Genomic DNA, 25,227 nt, shown 5'->3' on the forward strand with positions numbered 1-25,227 from the left:
CAAAGAAGCCCCCTGAACTAAACGATGGTGATCTGTCCACCATGTCAGAGAGTGTCGTAAAATCGGTTTAAAGATATTAATTGAGATATCTTTGAGTAATCCCTGCACCATTGGTTCAGCATACAGAGCTGAAGAGGTCGCATGTGAAAACGAGCAAAGGAGATCGCATCTGATTCGGCAGTCCTAAGACCCAACATTTCCATGCATAAGGCTACCAAAGGGAATGATTGTGACTGAAGGTTTTGACAAGCTGATATCAATGTTAAACTTCTCTTGTCTGACAAGGACAGAGTCATAGACACTGAATTTATCTAGAAACCTAAAAAGGTTACCCTTGTCTGAGGAATCAATGAACTGATTGGTAAATTGATCCTCCAACCATGAACTTGAAGAAACAACACAAGTCGATTCGTATGAGATTCTTCGAAAATGAGAAGACTGAGCAAGTACCAAGATATCGTCCAATAAGGAAATACCAAAACCCTATTCTCTGATTACAGAAAGAAGGGCACCGAGAACCTTTGAAAAAAATTCTTGGAACTGAGGCTAGGCCAAACGGTAGAGCCACAAAACAGGTAATGCTTGTCTAAAAAGAGAATCTCAGACACTAAAAGTGATCTGGATGAATCGGAATATGCAGATACACATCCTGTAAATCTATTGTAGACATATAATGCCCTTGCTAAACAAAAGGCAGGATAGTCCCACAGTAACCATCTTGAATGTTGGTATCCTAACATAACGATTCAATAATGATAGATCCGGAACTGGTCTGAAGGAATTGACCTTCTTTGGTACAATGAAGAGATAAAATAAAACCCCAGCCCCTGTTCCAGAACTGGAACTGGCATAAATACTCCAGCCAACTCTAGATCTGAAACACATTTCAGAAATGCTGAGCCTTTGCTGTGTTAACTGGGACACGGGAAAGAAAAGAATCTCTTAGCAGGAGGCCTTAACTTGAAGCCAATTCTGTACCTTTCTGAAACAATGTTTCTGAAACCAGAGATTAACGGAATTGATCCAAATTTCTTTGAAGAAAAACGTAATCTGCCCCATACCAGCTGAGCTGGAATAAGGGCCGCACCTTCATAGGTACTTAGGAGCTGGCTATAGGTTTCTATAAGGCTTGGATATATTCCAAACTGGAAAAAGTTTCCAAACTGATACCGCTCCTGAGGATGAAGGATCAGGCTTTTGTTCCTTGTTGTGAGGAAAGGAACGAAAATGATTATTTACCCTGGAAAGAAAGGGAAAGCAAAGTTTACTTAGAAGACATGTCAGCATTCCAAGTTTAATCCATAAAGCTTTTCTAGCTAAAATAGCTAGAGACATATACCTGACATCAACTCTAATGATATCAAAAGATGGTATCACCAATAAAATTATTAGCATGTTAAAGAATAATAATAATGCTATAAAATTATGATCTGTTACTTGTTGCGCTAAAGCTTCTAACCAAAAAGTTGAAGCTGCAGCAACATCCGCTAAAAATATAGCAGGTGTAAGAAGATTACCTGAACATAAGGAAGCTTTTCTTAGAAAGGATTCAATTTTCCTATCTAAAGGATCCTTAAATTAAGTACTATCTGCCGTAGGAATAGTAGTACATTAGCAGGAGTAGAGACAGCCCCATAACCTTAGGGATTTTTGTCCCAAAAAACTCTAATCTGTCAGATGGCACAGGATATAATTTGCTTAAACGTCTAGAAGGAGTAAATAAATTACCCAAATTATTCCATTCCCTGGAAATTACTTCAGAAATAGCATCAGGGAGATAAAACACTTCTAGAATAACTACAGGAGATTTAAAAACCTTATTTAAACGTTTACATTTAGTATTAAGAGGACCAGAATCCTCTATTTCTAATGCAAATAACACTTCTTTAAGTAAAGAACGAGTAAATTCCATCTTGAACAAATACAAAGATTTATCAGCATCAACCTCTGAGACAGAAACCTCTGAACCAGAAGAACCATTATCAGTATCAGAATGATGATGTTCATTTAAAAAATTCATCTGAAAAAAGAGAAGTTGTAAAAGACTTTTATGTATACTAGAAGGAGAAATAACAGACATAGCCTTCTTAATGGATTTAAAAAAATAAAATCTCTTATGTTATCAGGAACACTCTGAAAATTAGATGTTGACGGAACAGCAACAGGTAATGTAACAGTACTAAAGCAAATTGTATCTGCATTAATAAGTTTGACATGACATGCAATACAAAAAACAGCTGGAGAAACAGATACCAAAAGTTTATAGCAGATACACTTAGCTTGGTAGCTCCAGCACTGTGCAGTGATTTTCCTGAAGTATCTTCTGACTCAGTTGCAACGTGGAACATCTTGCAATATGTAAAAGAAAAAAACAACATATAAAGCAAAATTGATCAAATTCCTTAAATGACAGTTTCAGGAATGGGAAAAAAATGCCAGTGAACAAGCTTCTAGCAACCAGAAGCAATAAATAATGAGACTTAAATAATGTGGAGACAAAAATGACGCCCATATTTTTTAGCGCCAAAAAAGACGCCCACATTATTTGGCGCCTAAATGCTTTTGGCGCCAAAAATGACGCCACATCCGGAACGCCGACATTTTTGACGCAAAAAAAACGTCAAAAAATGACGCAACTTCCGGCGACACGTATGACGCCGGAAACAGAAAAAAAAATTTTGCGCCAAAAAAGTCCGCGCCAAGAATGACGCAATAAAATGAAGCATTTTCTGCCCCCGCGAGCCTAACAGCCCACAGGGAAAAAGTCAAATTTTTTAAGGTAAGAAAAAATGATTGAAACAAATGCATTTATCCCAAATATGAAACTGACTGTCTGAAAAATAAGGAATGTTGAACATTCTGAGTCAAGGCAAATAAATGTTTGAATACATATATTTAGAACTTTATAAATAAAGTGCCTAACCATAGCTTAGAGTGTCACAGAAAATAAGATTTACTTACCCCAGGACACTCATCTACATGTTTGTAGAAAGCCAAACCAGTACTGAAACGAGAATCAGCAGAGGTAATGGTATATATAAGAGTATATCGTCGATCTGAAAAGGGAGGTAAGAGATGAATCTCTACGACCGATAACAGAGAACCTATGAAATAGACCCCGTAGAAGGAGATCACTGCATTCAAATAGGCAATACTCTCCTCACATCCCTCTGACATTCACTGCACGCTGAGAGGAAAACCGGGCTCCAACTTGCTGCGGAGCGCATATCAACGTAGAATCTAGCACAAACTTACTTCACCACCTCCATCGGAGGCAAAGTTTGTAAAACTGAATTGTGGGTGTGGTGAGGGGTGTATTTATAGGCATTTTAAGGTTTGGGAAACTTTGCCCCTCCTGGTAGGAATGTATATCCCATACGTCACTAGCTCATGGACTCTTGCTAATTACATGAAAGAAAACTCTGGTATTGCTGATCGTCCGTTAACGTGGTTTAGATCATATGTATCGGATCGATCACAATATGTCTCTGTTTCTAACAGTGACTCCCTCCCTCTCCCAGTCACGTGTGGTGTTCCCCAAGGTTCCATTCTCGGCCCCCTGCTATTCACATTATTTATAAATGATTTGACTTATGTCTGCAAATCCTCAATTGTACACATGTACGCAGACGACACGGTAATCTATGCAAGCAAATCTGATCTGCTGCAGCTTGAAGCAGTGCTCCAAGACCAGTTCAAAGAGGTAGAAAAGTGGATCTCAAAAAACAAACTCTTCCTAAACACTGACAAAACTGTCACAATGATCTTTGTAACTGGGCCTAAATTACACAAATTACAAAATTCCCATCTACGCATCAAAACAAAATCCAATTGCACGCTTACCGCAGTCCACTCTTTCAAATACTTGGGTATGTTCTTAGACCCTAATCTATCTTTTGGCCTCCACATAGAAAAACTTGTATCTAAACTTTATCCAAAATTAGGTGCCCTGTACAGAAACAAATCTTGCCTCAGCCCTACAGTAAAGGAAAAGATTGCACAGCAAATGCTGATGCCTATCATGGATTATGGGGACGTAGTATACGCACCTACACCGCAAACTCACCTTAATAAACTTAATACATTGTATAACTCGTTCTGCCGCTTTGGGCTGCAATGTAACTACAAGACCCACCATTGTGACATGCTAAAAGTACTAAACAGGCTGACGCTGGAATCCAGACGCACCCTCCATCTTTCCTGCCTTGTGTTTAAGTGCCTTTCTGGAAAGCTCCCACCCTACCTGAGCAGAATGCTCTCCCTGGCTATTCCCACCTCCTATAACCTCCGATCCAGTACCAGCACATTATTTAGCTTGCCTCAATACAAAAAGAAAGCAGCTCGATCCTCCTTTTCCTACCGAGCACCACAGTTATGGAATGACCTCCCGCACACTTTCAAACCTTCCCCAAGCATAATATCCTTAAAGAGATCCCTCTATACATATCTCAAAACAGAATGCACCTGTCATGGTTGATTATACATTTCTTACATGTTCTATGTAACATGTTTGCATCTATTGTGTATTATTATTGTTTTTGAATTTTATTGTACCCTATTGTATCAATGCAATGTTTTGTGGACCCAGGACATACTTGAAAACGAGAGAAATCTCAATGTATCCTTCCTGGTAAAATATTTTATAAATAAATAAAATAAATGGACTATAACACCTTCATTTTGCATTATAAAGTTTATTTAACACTACAGAATCTTAATGTACATGTTTCTCAATGTGCAATACACTCTTGGAGCATAAAAATAAAAACCACAAAATAGTTCAAATAAAATTTGCTGCCAGTGATGTGACTAAATAGTAGCCACTAGCCAGTTATTAGGTCTTATGACACACAACATTGTCCTGTTTTCTTGGACAGTCATTCTAACTGTGGACAGTGGTATGCATGTGTGTGTGTGTATATATTTTTTTATTATTATATTTTTTTTCTTCTTTTTTAAAATTTTTAATTTGACTGAAAATGAGCCCTGCTCCTGTCCATGAATCCATTACAGGCATATAGCACTAGGGGTGGGTGGCTGCTCCTTTCAGAAATGCTGTGCCTTGCTGATATAAAATACATTGTAGATGCAGTTAAGTTAACCCAGCAGCAAAGGGGACTGCAGTTTTAGCCTTTTTGGGAGCCGTGGGGTTAACTGCATCTGCTATGTATTTGAGCCGTTTCTCAGAGAGCAGGAGATTGTGTGGGAGGTTCCATAATGATAACATACACAAAGTTTCAGACTGCAGACGTCCCTAGAGGGAAATATAAGTAAATGGATTTCCCTCCTCTTCAGTCTCCTGCATGGGCTCTGCTTTTAGACTTCTATTGATTGATTGGCTGCTACTGAGATCACAGACAAAGTGAAAGTAAAAAACAGCCATTTTACAAATGTGTGCTAAAAACAACCACTAGATGGAGCTGGTTTGCAAGTAATCACATACAAATCAATGCAGTACAGCCACATCTGAGGAATATTTTTTTAGAAAAAAATTGCGAACTCTCGTGTTTTTTTTAAATCGTAGCAATTAATCGCAGTCTTAAATCTATATATAAAGATCCAAATCAGGTGCACTCACTGTTACAAAACCACATCCGCCGGGGTGCTGTGTGCAGTGTATACATCCATAACAGTTTATCCTACAAGGAGAATAAAACGCTGCACTCACCGGTCTTCATGAGAAAGTTCAAATTTTAATGTCATCACATCAGCATGATCATAATATCATAGTCCCAAACGTTTCGGTACCAAACTGGCACCTTTCTCAATGGGTAGAAAACCTGTGTCCCAATAGTTTCGGTGCCAGCCAGCACCTTTATCAAATGGATCATACAGTTCCTTCAGGCAGATGACAAAGCATGACATCCAAAGAAAAAAAACGAGTTAAAAACATGGGAAAAACATAATTTATGTAAGAACTTACCTGATAAATTCATTTCTTTCATATTAGCAAGAGTCCATGAGCTAGTGACGTATGGGATATACATTCCTACCAGGAGGGGCAAAGTTTCCCAAACCTCAAAATGCCTATAAATACACCCCTCACCACACCCACAATTCAGTTTAACGAATAGCCAAGAAGTGGGGTGATAAAAAAGTGCGAAAGCATATAAAATAAGGAATTGGAATAATTGTGCTTTATACAAAAATCATAACCACCCCAAAAAAAAAGGCGGGCCTCATGGACTCTTGCTAATATGAAAGAAATGAATTTATCAGGTAATTTCTTACATAACTTATGTTTTCTTTCATGTAATTAGCAAGAGTCCATGAGCTAGTGACATATGGGATAATGATTACCCAAGATGTGGATCTTTCCACGCAAGAGTCACTAGAGAGGGAGGGATAAAATAAAGACAGCCAATTCCTGCTGAAAATAATCCACACCCAAAATAAAGTTTAATGAAAAACATAAGCAGAAGATTCAAACTGAAACCGCTGCCTGAAGTACTTTTCTACCAAAAACTGCTTCAGAAGAAGAAAATACATCAAAATGGTAGAATTTAGTAAAAGTATGCAAAGAGGACCAAGTTGCTGCTTTGCAAATCTGATCAATCGAAGCTTCATTCCTAAACGCCCAGGAAGTAGAAACCGACCTAGTAGAATGAGCTGTAATCCTTTGAGGCGGAGTTTTACCCAACTCAACATAGGCAAGATGAATTAAAGATTTCAACCAAGATGCCAAAGAAATGGCAGAAGCTTTCTGGCCTTTTCTAGAACCGGAAAAGATAACAAATAAACTAGAAGTCTTTCGGAAAACTTAGTAGCTTCAACATAATATTTCAAAGCTCTAACAACATCCAAAGAATGCAATGATTTCTCCTTAGAATTCTTAGGATTAGGACATAATGAAGGAACCACAATTTCTCTACTAATGTTGTTAGAATTCACAACTTTAGGTAAAAATTCAAAAGAAGTTCGCAACACTGCCTTATCCTGATGAAAAATCAGAAAAGGAGACTCACAAGAAAGAGCAGATAATTCAGAAACTCTTCTGGCAGAAGAGATTGCCAAAAGGAACAAAACTTTCCAAGAAAGTAATTTAATGTCCAATGAATGCATAGGTTCAAACTGAGGAGCTTGAAGAGCCCCCAGAACCAAATTCAAACTCCAAGGAGGAGAAATTGACTTAATGACAGGTTTTATACGTACAAAACAATGAATATCAGGAAGATTAGCAATCTTTCTGTGAAAAAGAACAGAAAGAGCAGAGATTTGTCCTTTCAAAGAACTTGCGGATAAACCTTTATCTAAACCATCCTGAAGAAACTGTAAAATTCTCGGAATTCTAAAAGAATGCCAAGAAAAATGATGAGAAAGACACCAAGAAATATAAGTCTTCCAGACTCTATAATATATCTCTCTGGATACAGATTTACGAGCCTGTAACATAGTATTAATCACAGAGTCAGAGAAACCTCTTTGACCAAGAATCAAGCGTTCAATCTCCATACCTTTAAATTTAAGGATTTGAGATCCTGATGGAAAAAAGGACCTTGCGACAAAAGGTCTGGTCGTAGCGGAAGAGTCCACGGATGGCAAGAGGCCATCCGGACAAGATCCGCATACCAAAACCTGTGAGGCCATGCCGGAGCTACCAGCAGAACAAACGAGCATTCCTTCAGAATCTTGGAGATTACTCTTGGAAGAAGAACTAGAGGCGGAAAGATATAAGCAGGATGATACTTCCAAGGAAGTGATAATGCATCCACTGCTTCCGCCTGAGGATCCCGGGATCTGGACAGATACCTGGGAAGTTTCTTGTTTAGATGAGACGCCATCAGCTCTATTTCTGGAAGCTCCCACATTTGAACAATCTGAAGAAATACCTCTGGGTGAAGAGACCATTCGCCCGGATGCAACGTTTGGCGACTGAGATAATCCGCTTCCCAATTGTCTATACCTGGGATATGAACCGCAGATATTAGACAGGAGCTGGATTCCGCCCAAACCAGAATTCGAGATACTTCTTTCATAGCCAGAGGACTGTGAGTCCCTCCTTGATGATTGATGTATGCCACAGTAGTGACATTGTCTGTCTGAAAACAAATGAACGATTCTCTCTTCAGAAGAGGCCAAAACTGAAGAGCTCTGAAAATTGCACGGAGTTCCAAAATATTGATCGGTAATCTCACCTCCTGAGATTCCCAAACTCCTTGTGCTGTCAGAGATCCCCACACAGATCCCCAACCTGTGAGACTTGCATCTGTTGAAATTACAGTCCAGGTCGGAAGCACAAAAGAAGCCCCCTGAATCAAACGATGGTGATCTGTCCACCACGTTAGAGAGTGTCGTACAATCGGTTTTAAAGATATTAATTGAGATATCTTTGTGTAATCCTTGCACCATTGATTCAGCATACAGAGCTGAAGAGGTCGCATGTGAAAACGAGCAAAGGGGATCGCGTCCGATGCAGCAGTCATAAGACCTAGAATTTCCATGCATAAGGCTACCGAAGGGAATGATTGTGACTGAAGGTTTCGACAAGCCGAAATCAATTTTAGACGTCTCTTGTCTGTTAAAGACAGAGTCATGGACACTGAATCTATCTGGAAACCCAGAAAGGTTACCCTTGTCTGAGGAATCAATGAACTTTTTGGTGAATTGATCCTCCAACCATGATCTTGAAGAAACAACACAAGTCGATTCGTATGAGATTCTGCTAAATGTAAAGACTGAGCAAGTACCAAGATATCGTCCAAATAAGGAAATACCACAATACCCTGTTCTCTGATTACAGACAGAAGGGCACCGAGAACCTTTGTAAAAATTCTTGGAGCTGTAGCTAGGCCAAACGGCAGAGCCACAAACTGGTAATGCTTGTCCAGAAAAGAGAATCTCAGGAACTGATAATGATCTGGATGAATCGGAATATGCAGATATGCATCCTGTAAATCTATTGTGGACATATAATGCCCTTGCTTAACAAAATGCAAGATAGTCCTTACAGTTACCATTTTGAATGTTGGTATCCTTACATAACGATTCAATATTTTTAGATCCAGAACTGGTCTGAAGGAATTCTCCTTCTTTGGTACAATGAAGAGATTTGAATAAAACCCCATCCCCTGTTCTGGAACTGGCATAATTACTCCAGTCAACTCTAGATCTGAAACACAATTCAGAAATGCTTGAGCTTTCACTGGATTTACTGGGACACGGGAAAGAAAAAATCTCTTTGCAGGAGGTCTCATCTTGAAACCAATCCTGTACCCTTCTGAAACAATGTTCTGAATCCAAAGATTGTGAACAGAATTGATCCAAATTTCTTTGAAAAAACGTAACCTGCCCCCTACCAGCTGAGCTGGAATGAGGGCCGCACCTTCATGTGGACTTAGAAGCAGGCTTTGCCTTTCTAGAAGGCTTGGATTTATTCCAGACTGGAGATGGTTTCCAAACTGAAACTGCTCCTGAGGATGAAGGATCAGGCTTTTGTTCTTTGTTGAAACGAAAGGAACGAAAACGATTATTAGCCCTGTTTTTACCCTTAGATTTTTTATCCTGTGGTAAAAAAGTTCCTTTCCCACCAGTAACAGTTGAGATAATAGAATCCAAATGAGAACCAAATAATTTGTTACCCTGGAAAGAAATGGAAAGTAGAGTTGATTTAGAAGCCATATCAGCATTCCAAGTTTTAAGCCATAAAGCCCTTCTAGCTAGAATAGCTAGAGACATAAACCTGACATCAACTCTGATAATATCAAAGATGGCATCACAGATAAAATTATTAGCATGCTGAAGAAGAATAATAATATTATGAGAATCATGATCTGTTACTTGTTGCGCTAAAGTCTCCAACCAAAAAGTTGAAGCTGCAGCAACATCAGCCAAAGATATAGCAGGTCTAAGAAGATTACCTGAACACAGATAAGCTTTTCTTAGAAAGGATTCAATTTTCCTATCTAAAGGATCTTTAAACGAAGTACCATCCGACGTAGGAATAGTAGTACGTTTAGCAAGGGTAGAAATAGCCCCATCGACTTTAGGGATTTTGTCCCAAAATTCTAATCTGTCAGACGGCACAGGATATAATTGCTTAAAACGTTTAGAAGGAGTAAATGAATTACCCAATTTATCCCATTCTCTGGAAATTACTTCAGAAATAGCATTAGGAACAGGAAAAACTTCTGGAATAACCACAGGAGATTTAAATACCTTATCTAAACGTTTAGAATTAGTATCAAGAGGACCAGAATCCTCTATTTCTAAAGCAATTAGTACTTCTTTAAGTAAAGAACGAATAAATTCCATTTTAAATAAATATGAAGATTTATCAGCATCAATCTCTGAGACAGAATCCTCTGAACCAGAAGAGTCATCAGAATCAGAATGATGATGTTCATTTAAAAATTCATCTGTAGAGAGAGAAGTTTTAAAAGATTTTTTATGTTTACTAGAAGGAGAAATAACAGACATAGCCTTCTTGATGGATTCAGAAACAAAATCTCTTATGTTATCAGGAACATTCTGCACCTTAGATGTTGAAGGAACTGCAACAGGCAATGGTACATTACTAAAGGAAATATTATCTGCTTTAACAAGTTTGTCATGACAATTAATACAAACAACAGCCGGAGGAATAGCTACCAAAAGTTTACAGCAGATACACTTAGCTTTGGTAGTTCCAGCACTAGACAGTGATTTTCCTGAAGTATCTTCTGACTCAGATGCAACGTGAGACATCTTGCAATATGTAAGAGAAAAAACAACATATAAAGCAAAATTGATCAAATTCCTTAAATGACAGTTTCAGGAATGGGAAAAAATGCCAATAAACAAGCTTCTAGTAACCAGAAGCAAAGAAAAAATGAGACTGAAATAATGTGGAGACAAAAGCGACGCCCAAAAATGACGCCACATCCGGAACGCCGACATTTTTGGCGCAAAAGGACGTCAAAAAATGACGCAACTTCCGGCGACACGTATGATGCCGGAAACAGAAAAGATTTTTTGCGCCAAAATAGTCCGCGCCAAGAATGACGCAATAAAATGAAGCATTTTCAGCCCCCGCGAGCCTAACAGCCCACAGGGAAAAAAAAGAGTCAAATTTTAAGGTAAGAAAAAAATTGATTCAAATGCATTATCCCAAATATGAAACTGACTGTCTGAAAATAAGGAATGTTGAACATCCTGAGTCAAGGCAAATAAATGTTTGAATACATATATTTAGAACTTTATAAATAAAGTGCCCAACCATAGCTTGGAGTGTCACAGAAAATAAGATTTACTTACCCCAGGACACTCATCTACATGTTTGTAGAAAGCCAAACCAGTACTGAAACGAAAATCAGCAGAGGTAATGGTATATAAATAAGAGTATATCGTCGATCTGAAAAGGGAGGTAAGAGATGAATCTCTACGAGCGATAACAGAGAACCTATGAAATAGACCCAGTAGAAGGAGATCACTGCATTCAAATAGGCAATACTCTCTTCACATCCCTCTGACATTCACTGCACGCTGAGAGGAAAACCGGGCTCCAACTTGCTGCGGAGCGCATATCAACGTAGAATCTAGCACAAACTTACTTCACCACCTCCATAGGAGGCAAAGTTTGTAAAACTGAATTGTGGGTGTGGTGAGGGGTGTATTTATAGGCATTTTGAGGTTTGGGAAACTTTGCCCCTCCTGGTAGGAATGTATATCCCATACGTCACTAGCTCATGGACTCTTGCTAATTACATGAAAGAAATTGCAGCTTTATATACATTGTGTCTGGCTTGATTACAAACTGGTAGCACTGCGTGTTTGCACGTCCGCGTGCACGTCACTGAGGCCGCGCCTCTTCTGGACTCATAGTGAGCTGTAATAGGTGCAACCAGCACCAACATAGCTTAGATAATTAGTAGCAGAATTGCATGTTTTTTTCTTTGGATGTCAGGCTTTGTCATCTGCCTGAAGGAACTGTCTGATCCATTTCATAAAGGTGCTGGTTTAACCGAAACGTCATGGGACCGTTTTAACCTTTAAGATTCTACAATAAAAGCTAAGTTTTATCTTTTATCCAGTGAGTGATATATATATATATATATATATATAGATATATATATATATATATATATATATATATATATATATATATATATATATATATATATATATATATATTATACATACACACACAAAACACAGAAGGGGACTGCACTCTCAGACTGAAATTGGTACACATCCCATGACCCTGCAACATGCTCAACCCTGGGTGCTCACTGGCACTCACTGGAAGCTGTGCTGTCCCCAGAGTCACAGGCAGTTAGCCCCAGACAGGCCTGGGTGCAAGGTATGAGCACTAAATTTTGGCTCACCAGTTTTGTTACGATGCACAGACCAGACAGAAGAGCAAAACAAGGAGTGGACATCCAAAAAGATTGGAGTAGCAAGAACTCTGGACAGAGGTGAAAGCTTTCTGAGCTCTAGATTGGTGAAAACAACAAACCACTGTGTAGATCTAGGCTTACCCTTAGCTTTTAAGTCTTAGAATAGAAAAACTGTGTGACTGTAGCAACAACTGCACCCATGTCCAGATCCAAAAAGAATTACCCTGAAAATGAAGAATAATTAATAGCATATGACCTACCTATGTTTAGCTTTAAACAAAGAATACCAAGAGAACAAATAAAATTTGATGATAAAAGTAAATTGGAAAGTAGTTTAAAATGGCATGCCCTATCTGAATCATGAAAGTTTAATTTTGACTAGACTGTCCCTTTAAACTGGGCACAAGGTTCGTCTAGCTAAAACAGCTAACGCAGCATTCTAGCTTTAAAAGGACAGTCTAGTCCAAAATAAACTTTCGTGATTCAGATAGAGAATGTAATTTTAAACAATTTTTTATTTTACTTTTATCACCAATTTTGCTTTGTTCTCTTGGTATTCTTAGTTGAATACTAAACCTAGGAGGTTTATATGCTAATTTCTAAGCCTTTCAAAGGCGCCTCTTCTCAGGGCATTTTGACAGGTTTTTCTTTTATCACTAGAGGGTGTTATTTCATGTGTGTCATATAGATAACACTGTGCTTACGCATATGGAGTTCCAGTGAGCCAGCTCTAATGATTGGCTAAAATGGATGTCTGTCAAAAGAACTGAAATAAGGGGGCAGTTTGCAGAGGCTTAGATAAAAGATAATCACATAGGTAAAAGGTGTATTTATGGACTTCCGGTAGGCGGTGTTTAAAGATGGCCACTGAATCCTGAGGCTCCGTGGACTTTGGGAGAAAAGTGACCATATATTTAACCATCCAGGCATCCCTTGGCAAAATTTGTGCCCGGGAACTAAATTGGATCAAGGAACTTCACCCCTTGGCCACCGAGAAGCAAGTTAAAGAAGAAAAGGACGTTTGGCGCTGTGGCGGGCTTTGTACCGCCAAGGTGTATATAGTTACCCCCTCACAATGGAAACATTTACCACTGGTAAATTGGACATGGCCACACAGATACTCGCTGAATTTAAAGCCGTTTTTATACCTAAATTGGACCACCTTCTGACAGCCTGCACAGATCTCTGCGCAGAAATACAACCAAAGAAACAAACTCTTCTGCTGGAAAGAAATGTCTCAGGCCACTGTGGTCATGCTTCGCTAAACATCACAACTGATGCTACACCTCGCCCGCAAGAGATAGCGAGGGGCTTGACAAATTCCGCTTGCACGCAAGTTGCAGCTCCAGTGGAGACACTGCAGACTTTGGACCCTCCCTCAGTCCTACGGGCCGCTGATTTATCCACCGATCCAGCCTTACTGCTGTCCCTGCCACCTGCACTGGGGTTAATTTCAGCAAGACCAAGCAGTAAAGAACAGGCTCACTATTGTACCAGTGATCTTGCAAATCCAGCTAGCAGCATCTTCAGCACACAATATCTCCCCACCGCTGATGGCGGAGACCGAAAAGACCAGTATTCAAGCCTATCTAAAATGCTGGCTGCCCGACGTGCCACTCAGCTCACAGTGAGCATCAAGGGAAAAGAAGCTATTACAGCCGTTGGGGACACAATGCCGATCGCCATGACTACTGGCAATACATCTAAGCTGCAGTGGGATCATGGCATTTATTTTTCTGCCCATCAACTCCTGAACGATGCAATCCCCCATGCTGTATACTGTCAGTATAGTAAAATATCACACAGAGGATGGTTGTTGTTGGCGACTCAGCTGTTGCAGGAAACAGGTATAGAGCTGTTTGCAGACACCGAGGGACTCATGCTATGGGACTTACATTCCTCATTCCCACCGCTCTCAAGACCGGTTGCTAATTTGTACTTACTGAGAGCTGGATCCGCACAGCGGCACAGGAGAGGTATTGGCTGAGTTTGTTGTGGTGGGAAGGTGTTGGCTGCTCTCCTGATTGTCTGACTTAAGCAAACGTTTTGAATAATAAACGCAGCCTGGTTCATTTATTCCTACTATGCTCACTGTTAGAAAAATTTCGCAAGGCTTCTTGCAGTACTCATACTACTATGTAGCAATTGCTGTGAACCAGTCTACTAAACCAAGAAAGTGAGCTGCATCCCGTTATTTTTGTGGCCCTGTTGGCCTCTTGTTACTGTGTGTGTGAGACTCCGCTTTGATGGGACGCTGCCCGGGAACCCTGCACAGCAGTGGTTGTGTAACACCTGATAGAAAGGTCTGCGCATCGCAGGCTGTGTGAGACTCTTGCTCCTGCATGCACGGAGCCCTTGTGAACTCCCCTGCTCATGTTTGACAGAATTGCTTTGGAACCGCATACTGTCTGTCTTAGCCCTGTTAGCTATTGTTATTTAAATATCATCATTAGTTGTAGCTCACTTGGGTTTCATCTAAAAGAGAACATTTCAGAAAATGCATGTCTTGAATCTTGGTGCAAATAGACATAATTTTGTTATTAATTATCATTCTGCATCTGTTTTAATATAAGCAGAGTTTAATTAAGTCTATGTAAAAGGGACACAGATTTACTTACGCAGAGTGCTAAATGGTTCAGTAGCAACAACCTTGTTCCTAATGTTTGTTTGCTCCTGGATTTACTTTGAAAAATTTGCAATGTTTAATATTGAAGCTATATTTCTAGTTATAACCCTTAGTTTATGTGTGTATATATATATTTTTTTTACTTTACTAGCACTTAATCTCATGAAGCAAAATATTTTTTAAGCATCTAAAATAGGCAGTATCTAGAAATATCATGTTCTATGCCACCTTTTACAAAAGAAGATGCTGGCCTACTCACTATGCCTCCAAAGCTACCTCAGAAGAGGTAATCTTTGCATCACCAAAGGCATAACACTCAATCTAAACCCCGGCCACCCCACTCAAACTCACTACCATCTCCTACTTTGCAGAGGCCTTCCAAATGCACGATGCTAGACCCTAGAATAACACTATTGCTATAAGATTGATATGGCACTGATATTCCATTTCAATTACATTCCCATAATTTAATTAGTATTCCTAGCATATCTTCCCCTGACTCACCACAATGTACATGACTAGAGGGGAAAAAAAAGAGACAAGGAAGGAAAAAACAAAAAAAACAAAACAACCCTCATTGCAATATCCCCAAACCTATTGCTAAATCCCCCACACTGTAATTTGGGATACATATATTTGCACAGTGCCCCTACATGACACACTCCATCCTTTCAAAACATGTTCACTAATACCCACTCTAATCGATAAACGCTCATACTGTGTCCGGTCGGGAAATACTTTCATACCTTATAGGTCAAATAAGAGCTAATAAACCAATACTGTACGATAGTGTGGGTATTGTCTATATTATAACTCTCTATACCAAACTAATCTAGAGAGGCCATCTTGATATTGAATAAGGGCATACTAGCCTTCCACACCATGGTGAGGAGACAATAAGGTGTAACACTGACGCATCCTGCAAGAACTAGTCTTTAGCTAATATTTCTGCAATATATTTAGTTAGGAGGTTTGCAATCCTTTTTAGGAATATTTCTGAACTTTAGGGGATAGCACAAAGGCGTCTTGTGTAATATTTGTAAGATACCCTAACGACTAAGTAGGTGGATAGGAGAAAGTGCTAGCTGTAGTTTGTTTTAGTTTATTATTGTTTAGTTTATTATGTTTAAAATGTTAAAACCCCAGCGATGTGTACAAATACAAATTTTCTACAAGTGATATGGAACCAGCATGATTTACATAATGTGGATATGGATCTAATTGCGTCTGTTATTTGTCCCTAAGCATGCTAAATTATATTCTGCCCTGCGTGGCGCAAAGACACGTGACTTATACAATTGTATACATTGTTGGATATAAATAAAAGTTTAAAAAAAAAAAAAAAGTGTATTTATATAACTTTGTTGGTTATGCAAAACTAGGGAATGGGTAATAAAGGGATTATCTATCTTTTTAAACAATAAAAAAAATTATGGTGTAGACTGTCCCTTTAATGCAAATCATTCCACTGCTGCATCACAAATAAAAAGGCATTTGCTATTCTCAGGAAATTAATGTGGCCCTAAAAAAAATCATCCTGAAAGACAGCAACACTAAACAGAAGTAGCAGCAGCAACACAAATAACACCAACAGCAAGCCGAAACATAAAGCCTGCAAGCTGAAAGGATCGCCCAAGAGTGGAAATAGCTGCAATCACCTCAAGAATATCTTCTCAAAGCTCTATACTAATAGAAGGAAGAGGAAACAGATCTATACTTGAAAGGAACAAAAAAAGGAGCACATGGTTTCTGCCATTACTTAGAAACTGAGTTCAGAAACTGAATACAGCATGGGAAAAGGAGGAAATCTGCTTTGGAGCTGCTTTAAATAAATGATCAGTCCTCTCTCCACACTCTTAACTGACTGCTTGACTGAAGCAGGACAATCCTCTAACTTAAAAGCAAATAAAACTTCCTGCAATAAATCATGAATATGCTCAAGCCTGAAATCAAAGAACACATCCTCTGCCACAGCAGCAAGATCCTGAGACTCAAATCTCAGTTTACATTGTGGTTTTTCAACCCGATTCTTGAGTGCTGCCTGGTGGAATTATCGTAAAAAGGCTTTATACTTGCTGAGAAATGTATTTATTTCGGGATGAGGAGAGTCCATAGGTGTTAATAATATGTGGGAAATATTCCCCAGCTCAAGGTCCATGTTAAGGACAGGTGGGACAAAAATTATGGCAGTTCCTATTTGCCGGACAATGCGGCCTGAAGGACTTTCCTGCCAAAAGCAGCTTTGGAAGAAGCATAAATATAATTTATTTTAGAAAAGGTATGAAGAGAAGTTTCAGCCTTGCAAATCTGTTCCAAGGAGGTGTCATTTTTCCAAGGTCAAGTAGTAGATACAGATCTAGTAGAATGAGCAGTTACTCTTTTTGGAGGCGGTTTTTCCACAACCAAGTAAGCCTTATGAATAGTCTGTTTAAGCCATGATGCCAAGGTCACCACTGCAGATTGTTTACCTCTCTGGGACCTGAAATGTGGACAAATAATCTAGAAGTTTGTCTAAAGTCTTTAGTAGCATGAAGATAGAATTTTAAGGCTCTGACTACATCCAAATTGTGAAGGTGTTCTGTAGGGTTAGAAGGAGTTGGGCACAGTGAAAGAACAACAGTTTCCTCATTAACATTTTCTGAGGACACTGGGGCCCATTTATCAAGCTCCGAACAGAGCTTGTGGGCCCGTGTTTCTGGCGAGTCTTCAGACTCGCCAGAAACACCAGTTATGAAGAAGCGGTCTAAAAAAAAACGCTGCTCCATAACCCTGACCGTCTGCTCTGATGAGGCAGACAGAAATCGCCGGAAAGGACACCTCCCTGCTGGCGGCCGGTTGACCGCGAGTCAGCAGGGGGTGGCGTTGCACCAGCAGCTCTTGTGAGCTGCTGGTGCAATGTTAAATGCGGAGAGCGTATTGCTCTCCGCATTCAGCGAGGTCTTGCGGACCTGATCCGCACTGTCGGATCAGGTCCGCAAGACCTTTAATAAATAGGCCCCATTACCTGTGGTAGAAACTTATTTAGTCCAGAAGACAGCTTTATCTTGATGAAAAATCAAGAAGGGGTGATTAGCAAAAAGGGCAGATAATTCAGGAACTCTTCTAGCAGAAGAAAGAGAAACTTCCATAACAATAACTTTAGGTCCAAGGAGTGCATAGGTTCAAAGAGGGTACACCTTGCAGAACAGAAATAACCCGATTCAAATTCCAAGGGGGAGAAATGGGTCTAATAACAGGGCGAGTTCTCACCAAGGCTTGGACAAAAAGTTTGAACATCGTGTAATTTGTACAGTTTTTTATGAAACAAATAATAAATCCAAAATCTGACCCTTTAAAGAACTTGCCGATAATCCCTTATCTAGTCCATCTTAAAGGAACTGAAGAATTATAGGTATTCTATAAGATTTTTAAGCGAAACCTCAAAAAGAACACCAAAGTAAGTAAGCTTTCCAAATCTTATGATACATTTTCTGTGTGACAGGTTTTCTGGCTTGCAGTAAAGTAGATAAAATCTGAGAACCCTCTGTTTGAGAACTAATCATTTAGCCACCATGCCATCAAATTCAGAGATTTGAGATCTGGATGATACAACCGTCCTTGAGACAGCAGATCTTTCCTTAGGGGTAGAGCCAATGGAGTAAGAGAGGACATCTGTATTAGGTCCGCATATCAAGTTCTGCTGGGCAACGACAGAGTTATGAGAATTAGATTAGCCAATTCCTGTTTGATTCTTGCCATGACTCCTGGAAGAAAAACAAATGGAGGAAATAGATAGGCCACACGAAAGTTCCAAGGGCAGACTAGAGCATCTATCTATCTATATCCAAAAATACTAAATTCTGAAAATCAGGAGTATCCTACCCTTGAACGCTAAAGCCTAGAACAAAAAGAAACTAAGCACAGATGAAGGAAAATAAAACATGTATAGCTCTGAAGTGACTTTACTGTGCTAATTTTAAAGCAACAGTAACCTTAAAATACATCATTTGTAATAGTGCCCACAAGTGCTGTAAACTGCTAATATAATGTGTAGGGTGTACAAATATATGTCCATATACTATGTAAACATTGTGTAAATGTTCATAGTAATTGCCGGTGGACTATGAAGGTACAAAGTACTTGCCTGTCAGAACCTTTGTTCACTGTGCTTACCTGAGCTGCCTAAAACAATGCCAAGGATCTTAAATCAATAACAGCATCTACAACACAGGGGATAGGAGGAAAAGTCCCCATTTCACCTGGGAGGCCTGTGACATTTATCACTAAGAAAAGACCTCACACTGCCTGGCTGATAACTCCTCGTCTACCCCACTGAACAACAGGTTACTGAGAGGAGGAACTAGGCATCAGATTAGTTAGAGGAGCCCTCTAAATGACTAGTAGATCTGCAATTCATTTTTACCTCACTCCTCATCAAGTAAGAAAAACTAAATGATAGAAGATCATGGGAAGTGGGAGGTATTTACATTTCTGGTGTTGGAGTTTGTTGTCTCCTCCTAGTGGTCAGGAGGGGGAATTCCCACACACGACTTGTGGACTCTTACCATCTGATGAAAACAAAAATTGAGTTTAGGAAAAGAAAATTTATGCTTACGTGATAAATTTGTTTCTTTTTAGACACGATGAGTCCACGGATTTCATCCTTACTTGTGGGATTACGCCTCCTGGTCAGCAGGAGGAGGCAAAGAGCACCACAGCAGAGCTGTTATATAGCTCCTCCCTTCCCTCCCACTCCAGTTATTCGACCGAAGTTAGGAAGAGAAAGGAAAAGCCAAGGTGCAGAGGTGTCTGAAGTTTACAAAAAGTAAAAAGCTGTCTCAGAGAACAGGGCGGGCCGTGGACTCATCGTGTCTAAAAAGAAACAAAAATTTATCAGGTAAGCATAAATTTTCTTTTCTTTTTAAAGACACAATGAGTGCACGGATTTCATCCTTACTTGTGGGATACAATACCAAAGCTAGAGTACACGGATGATAAGGGAGGGACAAGACAGGAACCTAAACGGAAGGCACCACTGCTTGAAAAACCTTTCTCCCAAAAACAGCCTCAGCCGATGCAAAAGTATCAAATTTGTAAACTTTAGAAAAAGTATGAAGAGAGGACCAAGTTGCAGCCTTGCAAATCTGTTCTACAGAAGCCTCATTTTTGAATGCCCATGAGGAAGCGACCGCCCTAGTGGAATGAGCCGTAATTTTTTCAGGGGCTGCTGTCCAGCAGACTCATATGCAAAACGGATGACACTCTTCAGCCAAAAAGAAAGAGGTAGCCGTAGATTTCTGACCCTTACGTTTCCCAGAGAAAACAAGAAACAAAGAAGACTGACAAAAGTCCTTAGTCGCTTGCAAATAAAACTTCAAAGAACGGACCACGTCCAAATTGTGCAAAAGACGTTCCTTTTGAGAAGAAGGATTAGGACACAAGGAAGGAACGACAATCTCCGGATTAATGTTCTTGTCAGAAACAACCTTAGGAAGAAAACCAAGTTTAGTACGTAAAACTACCTTATCCGAATGAAAAATAAGGTAAGGAGAATTATATTGTAATGCCAAAAGCTCAGACACTCTTCGAGATGAAGAAATGGCAACAAGAAATAGAACTTTCCAAGATAACAGCTTAATATCTAAAGGAATGCATAGGCTCAATCTGAGCCCCTTGAAGAACTTTTAGAACTAAATTCAGACTCCATGGAGGAGCAATTGGCTTAAACACAGGCCTGATTCTAACCAAAGCCTGACAAAAAGATTGAACATCTGGGACATCTGCCAGACGTTTGTGTAACAAAATAGATAATGCAGAAATCTGACCCTTTAGGGAACTTGCCGATAAACCTTTCTCCAATCCTTCTTGGAGAAAAGATAAAATCATGGGAATCCTAACCCTACTCCATGAATATCCCTTGGATTCACACCAATAAAGATATTTATGCCATATCTTATGGCAAATCTTTCTAGTTACTGGTTTACGTGCTTTAATTAGGCGTTCAATCTCCAGGCAGTCAGCTTCAGAGAAGCTAGATTTGGGTGACGGAAGGGTCCTTGAATGAGAAGGTCCTTCCTCAAAGGAAGTCTCCTAGGTGGCAGAGATGACATGCCCACCAGATCGGCATACCAAATCCTGCAAGGCCACGCAGGAGCGATGAGGATCACTGATGCCTTCTCCTGTTTGATTCGAGCAATAACCCGAGGAAGGAGCGCAAACAGGGGGAAATGGTATGCTAGGCTGAAAGACCAAGGAACTGCCAAAGCATCTATCATTTCCACCTGAGGGCCCCTGGACCTGGACCCGTATCTCGGGAGCTTGGCATTCTGACGAGATGCCATGAGATCCAACTCTGGCCGACCCCACTTGAGAATCAGTTTGGAGAACACTTCTGGATGGAGTTCCCACTCCCCCGGATGAAAAGTCTGTCTGCTCAGAAAATCCGCCTCCCAGTTGTCCACCCCTGGGATGTGTATCGCTGACAGATGGCAAGAATGAGCCTCTGCCCACTGGATTATCCTGGCTACTTCGGTCATCGCTAAGGAACTCATCGTTCCTCCCTGATTATTGATGTAAGCCATTATATGCAAATGGTGAAAGACAGCACCTCTCTTTTCCTTTCTGGGGCACAGGAAAGGGTTAGCCAAACCCCAATATGTATTCAAAATTAAGTAGTTTTCTAGCCTCCAGTCAAGTTAAAAAGACCTTTATTAATTTCTTACAGGGTCCATCACATCAACCAACAACGTTTCAAACCTATTCCAGGTTCTTAATCATGATTAAGAACCTGGAATAGGTTTGAAACGTTGTTGGTTGATGTGATGGACCCTGTAAGAAATTAATAAAGGTCTTTTTAACTTGACTGGAGGCTGGAAAACTACTTAATTTTGATGTAAGCCATTGTCATTATGTTGTCCGTCTGGAACCTGATGAATTGAGCTGAAGCAAACTGAGGCCAGGCCAGAAGAGCCTTGAAAATTGCTCTCAGTTCCTGGATGTTTATAGGAAGAACAGACTCCGCCTGAATCCACCGTCCCTGAGCCTTTAGAGAACCCCAGACAGCTCCCCATTCTAGAAGGCTGGCATCTGTTGTCACAATCACCCAGGATGGTCTGCGAAAGCATGTTCCCTGATATAGATGATCCAGAGACAACCACCACTGAAGTGAGTCCCTTGTCTCCTGATCCAGGATTATTCGAGGAGACAAGTCTGCATAATCTCCATTGCACAGCCTGAGCATGTTTAGCTGCAAAGGTCTGAGGTGAAATCGAGCAAACGGGATGATGTCCATTGCTGCCACCATCAGTCCGATTACTTCCATGCACTGAGCCACTGACAGTCCAGGATAGGACTGAAGGGCTAGAGAGGTATCTAGAATCTTTGATTTCCTGACCTCTGTCAGGAAAATCCTCATAGATATGGAATCGATTAGAGTTCCCAAGAAGGTCACCCTTGTCTTCGGGATTAGGGAACTCTTTCCCAGATTTATCTTCCGCCCATGAGTTCTCAGGAAGGATAGAACTAAGTCGGTATGGGACTTTGCTTGTTGACATGATGGTGCCTGTATTAGAATATCGTCCAGATAAGGCGCCACCGCAATGCCCCGCAGTCTTAGAACCGCCAGCAGAGATCCCAGAACTTTTGTGAAAATTCTGGGTGACGTGGCCAGACCAAAAGGAAGAGCCACGAACTGAAAGTGTTTGTCCAGAAAGGCAAACCTCAGTAACTTGTGATGATCTCTGTGGATAGGAACATGAAGATATGCATCCTTTAGATCAACTGTCGTCATAAATTGACCCTCCTGGATCAATGGAACGAATAGTTTCCATCTTGAAGGATGGAACTCTGAGAAACTTGTCTGAAGACTCTTGAGGTCTAAGATAGGTCTGAAGGTTCCCTCCTTTTTGGGAACTACAAACAGATTTGAGTAAAAACCCTGCCCCTGTTCCTGTATCAGAACGGGACAGATTACTCCCATGGAAGAGAGGTCTCTTACACAATGTATGAATGCCTCTTTTTTTATCTGATCTGCAGATAATCTTGAAAGAAGAAATCTTCCTCGGGGGGAAGAATTTCTGAACTCCAGTTTGTATCCCTGAGACACTATTTCTATAGCCCAGCTTGTTTGGGAACTGGAAAAACCTCTGAGTAAGAAGGAACGCCTAAGTATCTGTCTAACTTACTCAAATTTCTCAAGAACGACCACTTCCGTGGAATCACAGTTGTCCAAAGTTACTAAAAGCTCCCTGAGTAACAGGCGGAGGTGTTCTAGTTTAAATCTGAAAGAAACAACTTCTGAATCAGTCAAAGGTAAGGAACTCCCCGATCTGAAATTTCACCTTCCGATAGAACCTCCATACCCTACATCCCTGAGCCCAGGGAGGCTACGTCCGAGGTTGCCACCATAGCATCAGAAACTTCATTGACCACATAGTTGTCCTTCCTTTTAAGTTTGCCTTGAAGTATAGGAAAGGCAGATAACGCCTCAGAAAGAGTAGAAGACATAACTGCAGCAATGTCTCTTAAAGTCACTGCAGTAGAAACTTGAGATGAAGTACAGGGCACTGCTTGGGCGGGCGTTAAGGGTTGGAACGCTTGGGGAGAAAGCTGTGGCATATGCCATTGACAAAATTTTATCATGAAAATGTTTGTTCTTTATAGCTTAGAGCCCTCTCAATACATGAGGGACAAAAAGGAACAAACACATTGCACAAGTAACGTTTTCTAAGTCCATACTATAGACCAGGCAAGAAAATTAAATGAACAAAAAATTTGGAAAATTTAGAAAAATTGGCCTCTAAATTTATACTGGCCCTTTAAATTTACAACTCAGAACTCTCTTACTATATGAGAGAAAGAGTGATGTAAAAGGAAGCACTATTATTAGAAATAATAATGTGCCTTTAAGTAGAAAATGAAGTTATTATACTGTGCTGAACAAAATAACACTGTGCCTTTAAGAAATAAATGCAGCCGTTTTCTCTTTTTAAAATGTGCCGAGCAAAAAAAAAAACATTCTACATCTAGTAGTTTAGACAAAACTTTTTGCCCCACAATCAGACACCTCTCCGCCTCAACAGCAAAGCTGAGGCGCCTACCTGCCGCTCCAGACCACTTCCAGCCATGTCTTAGGTCAGGGCTCAAGGCGCTAGCAACCGCTTGCTTTCCCAACCATGAGGTTATAGCGCAATGCCCGAAGTGTTGTAAGATAACACAGCAGAGATGTCCTCTACAAAAACGGAACAAATGTCTAAGCAAACTGCGCAGCGTCTTCTAAGTGCGCAAATAGAAACCCCGCCCATCGTGGGCGTCAATCTTTACACAGTCCTTAACGGGAAATTTTAGAAATAAAAAAGACCGATAATGCCCTTTTAGCCCTAGCCCAGTGCCTGTTCTTATGCGGTCACCATAGGGAAACCCCTTCCATACATGAAGAGCCTCTATTCCCAGGAAATTAATGTAATAAACGTACCAGTCTAAATTAAATGTGCCCCAGAATCATAAGAAATTGCACTTACCTTAAAGCTGTCTGACAGCAAGACAGCTCCAACAGGTTTAGGAGGTCCTCTCCCTCCCATAGCCCTGAGGAAACAGATAGGACCCGAGTTAGATATTGCTTAGGCCATCAAGAGAAGGGCAGCATAACAACATGGGAGGCGCAGTGAGAATTATGTCCCACCAGTTCCCATTGCTCTAAAGCCACCAAAAGCTCTACTGTAGAGACTGATATGGACTACGGCTACACCCCAGACAAAACAGCACACTCTAGCACTGTTTTAAAAATAAAAACTCTTGATTGAAGAATCAAAAACTAACACCTCACTTTGCCATCTCCTATCACTAACGCAGGCAAAGAGAATGACTGGAGTGGGAGGGAAGGGAGGAGCTATATAACAGCTCTGCTGTGGTGCTCTTTGCCTCCTCCTACTGACCAGGAGGCGTAATCCCACAAGTAAGGATGAAACCTGTGGCCTCATTGTGTCTTTAAAAAGAAAAGGTGTTAAAAAGGACATGAAACCCAAAATTTGTCTTAAGATTCATGCAAAGCAACCAAAAAAAAAAATTAAAAAAAAGTTTCTCATTTACTTTTATTATCAAAATGTGCTTTGTTTTCATGGTATTCTTTATTGAAGAAATACCTAGGTAGGCAGTGTGCAAGTCTGAAACACTACATGGCAAGACAAACTGCTGCAACCTAGTAATTACCAAATGAATTGTCCAGTAAAATGGAATGAAGAATTAACCCCCTTGATTGCAACTTGGCATTTACATTTTATCAAGCAGCTGCACAAGTGAATAGCAGAATAG

The 25,227-nt window shown here is 40.2% G+C and overlaps 1 protein-coding gene across 1 annotated transcript in view; it reads right to left on the reverse strand.

Moving 5' to 3' along the window:
• Positions 1-25,227, reverse strand: part of CUL4A (cullin 4A) — a 433,228-nt gene that overhangs the window by 334,552 nt on the left and 73,449 nt on the right.

The sequence above is a fragment of the Bombina bombina genome, chromosome 3 (genome assembly GCF_027579735.1).
Source record: "Bombina bombina isolate aBomBom1 chromosome 3, aBomBom1.pri, whole genome shotgun sequence".
NCBI classification, from domain to species: domain Eukaryota; kingdom Metazoa; phylum Chordata; class Amphibia; order Anura; family Bombinatoridae; genus Bombina; species Bombina bombina.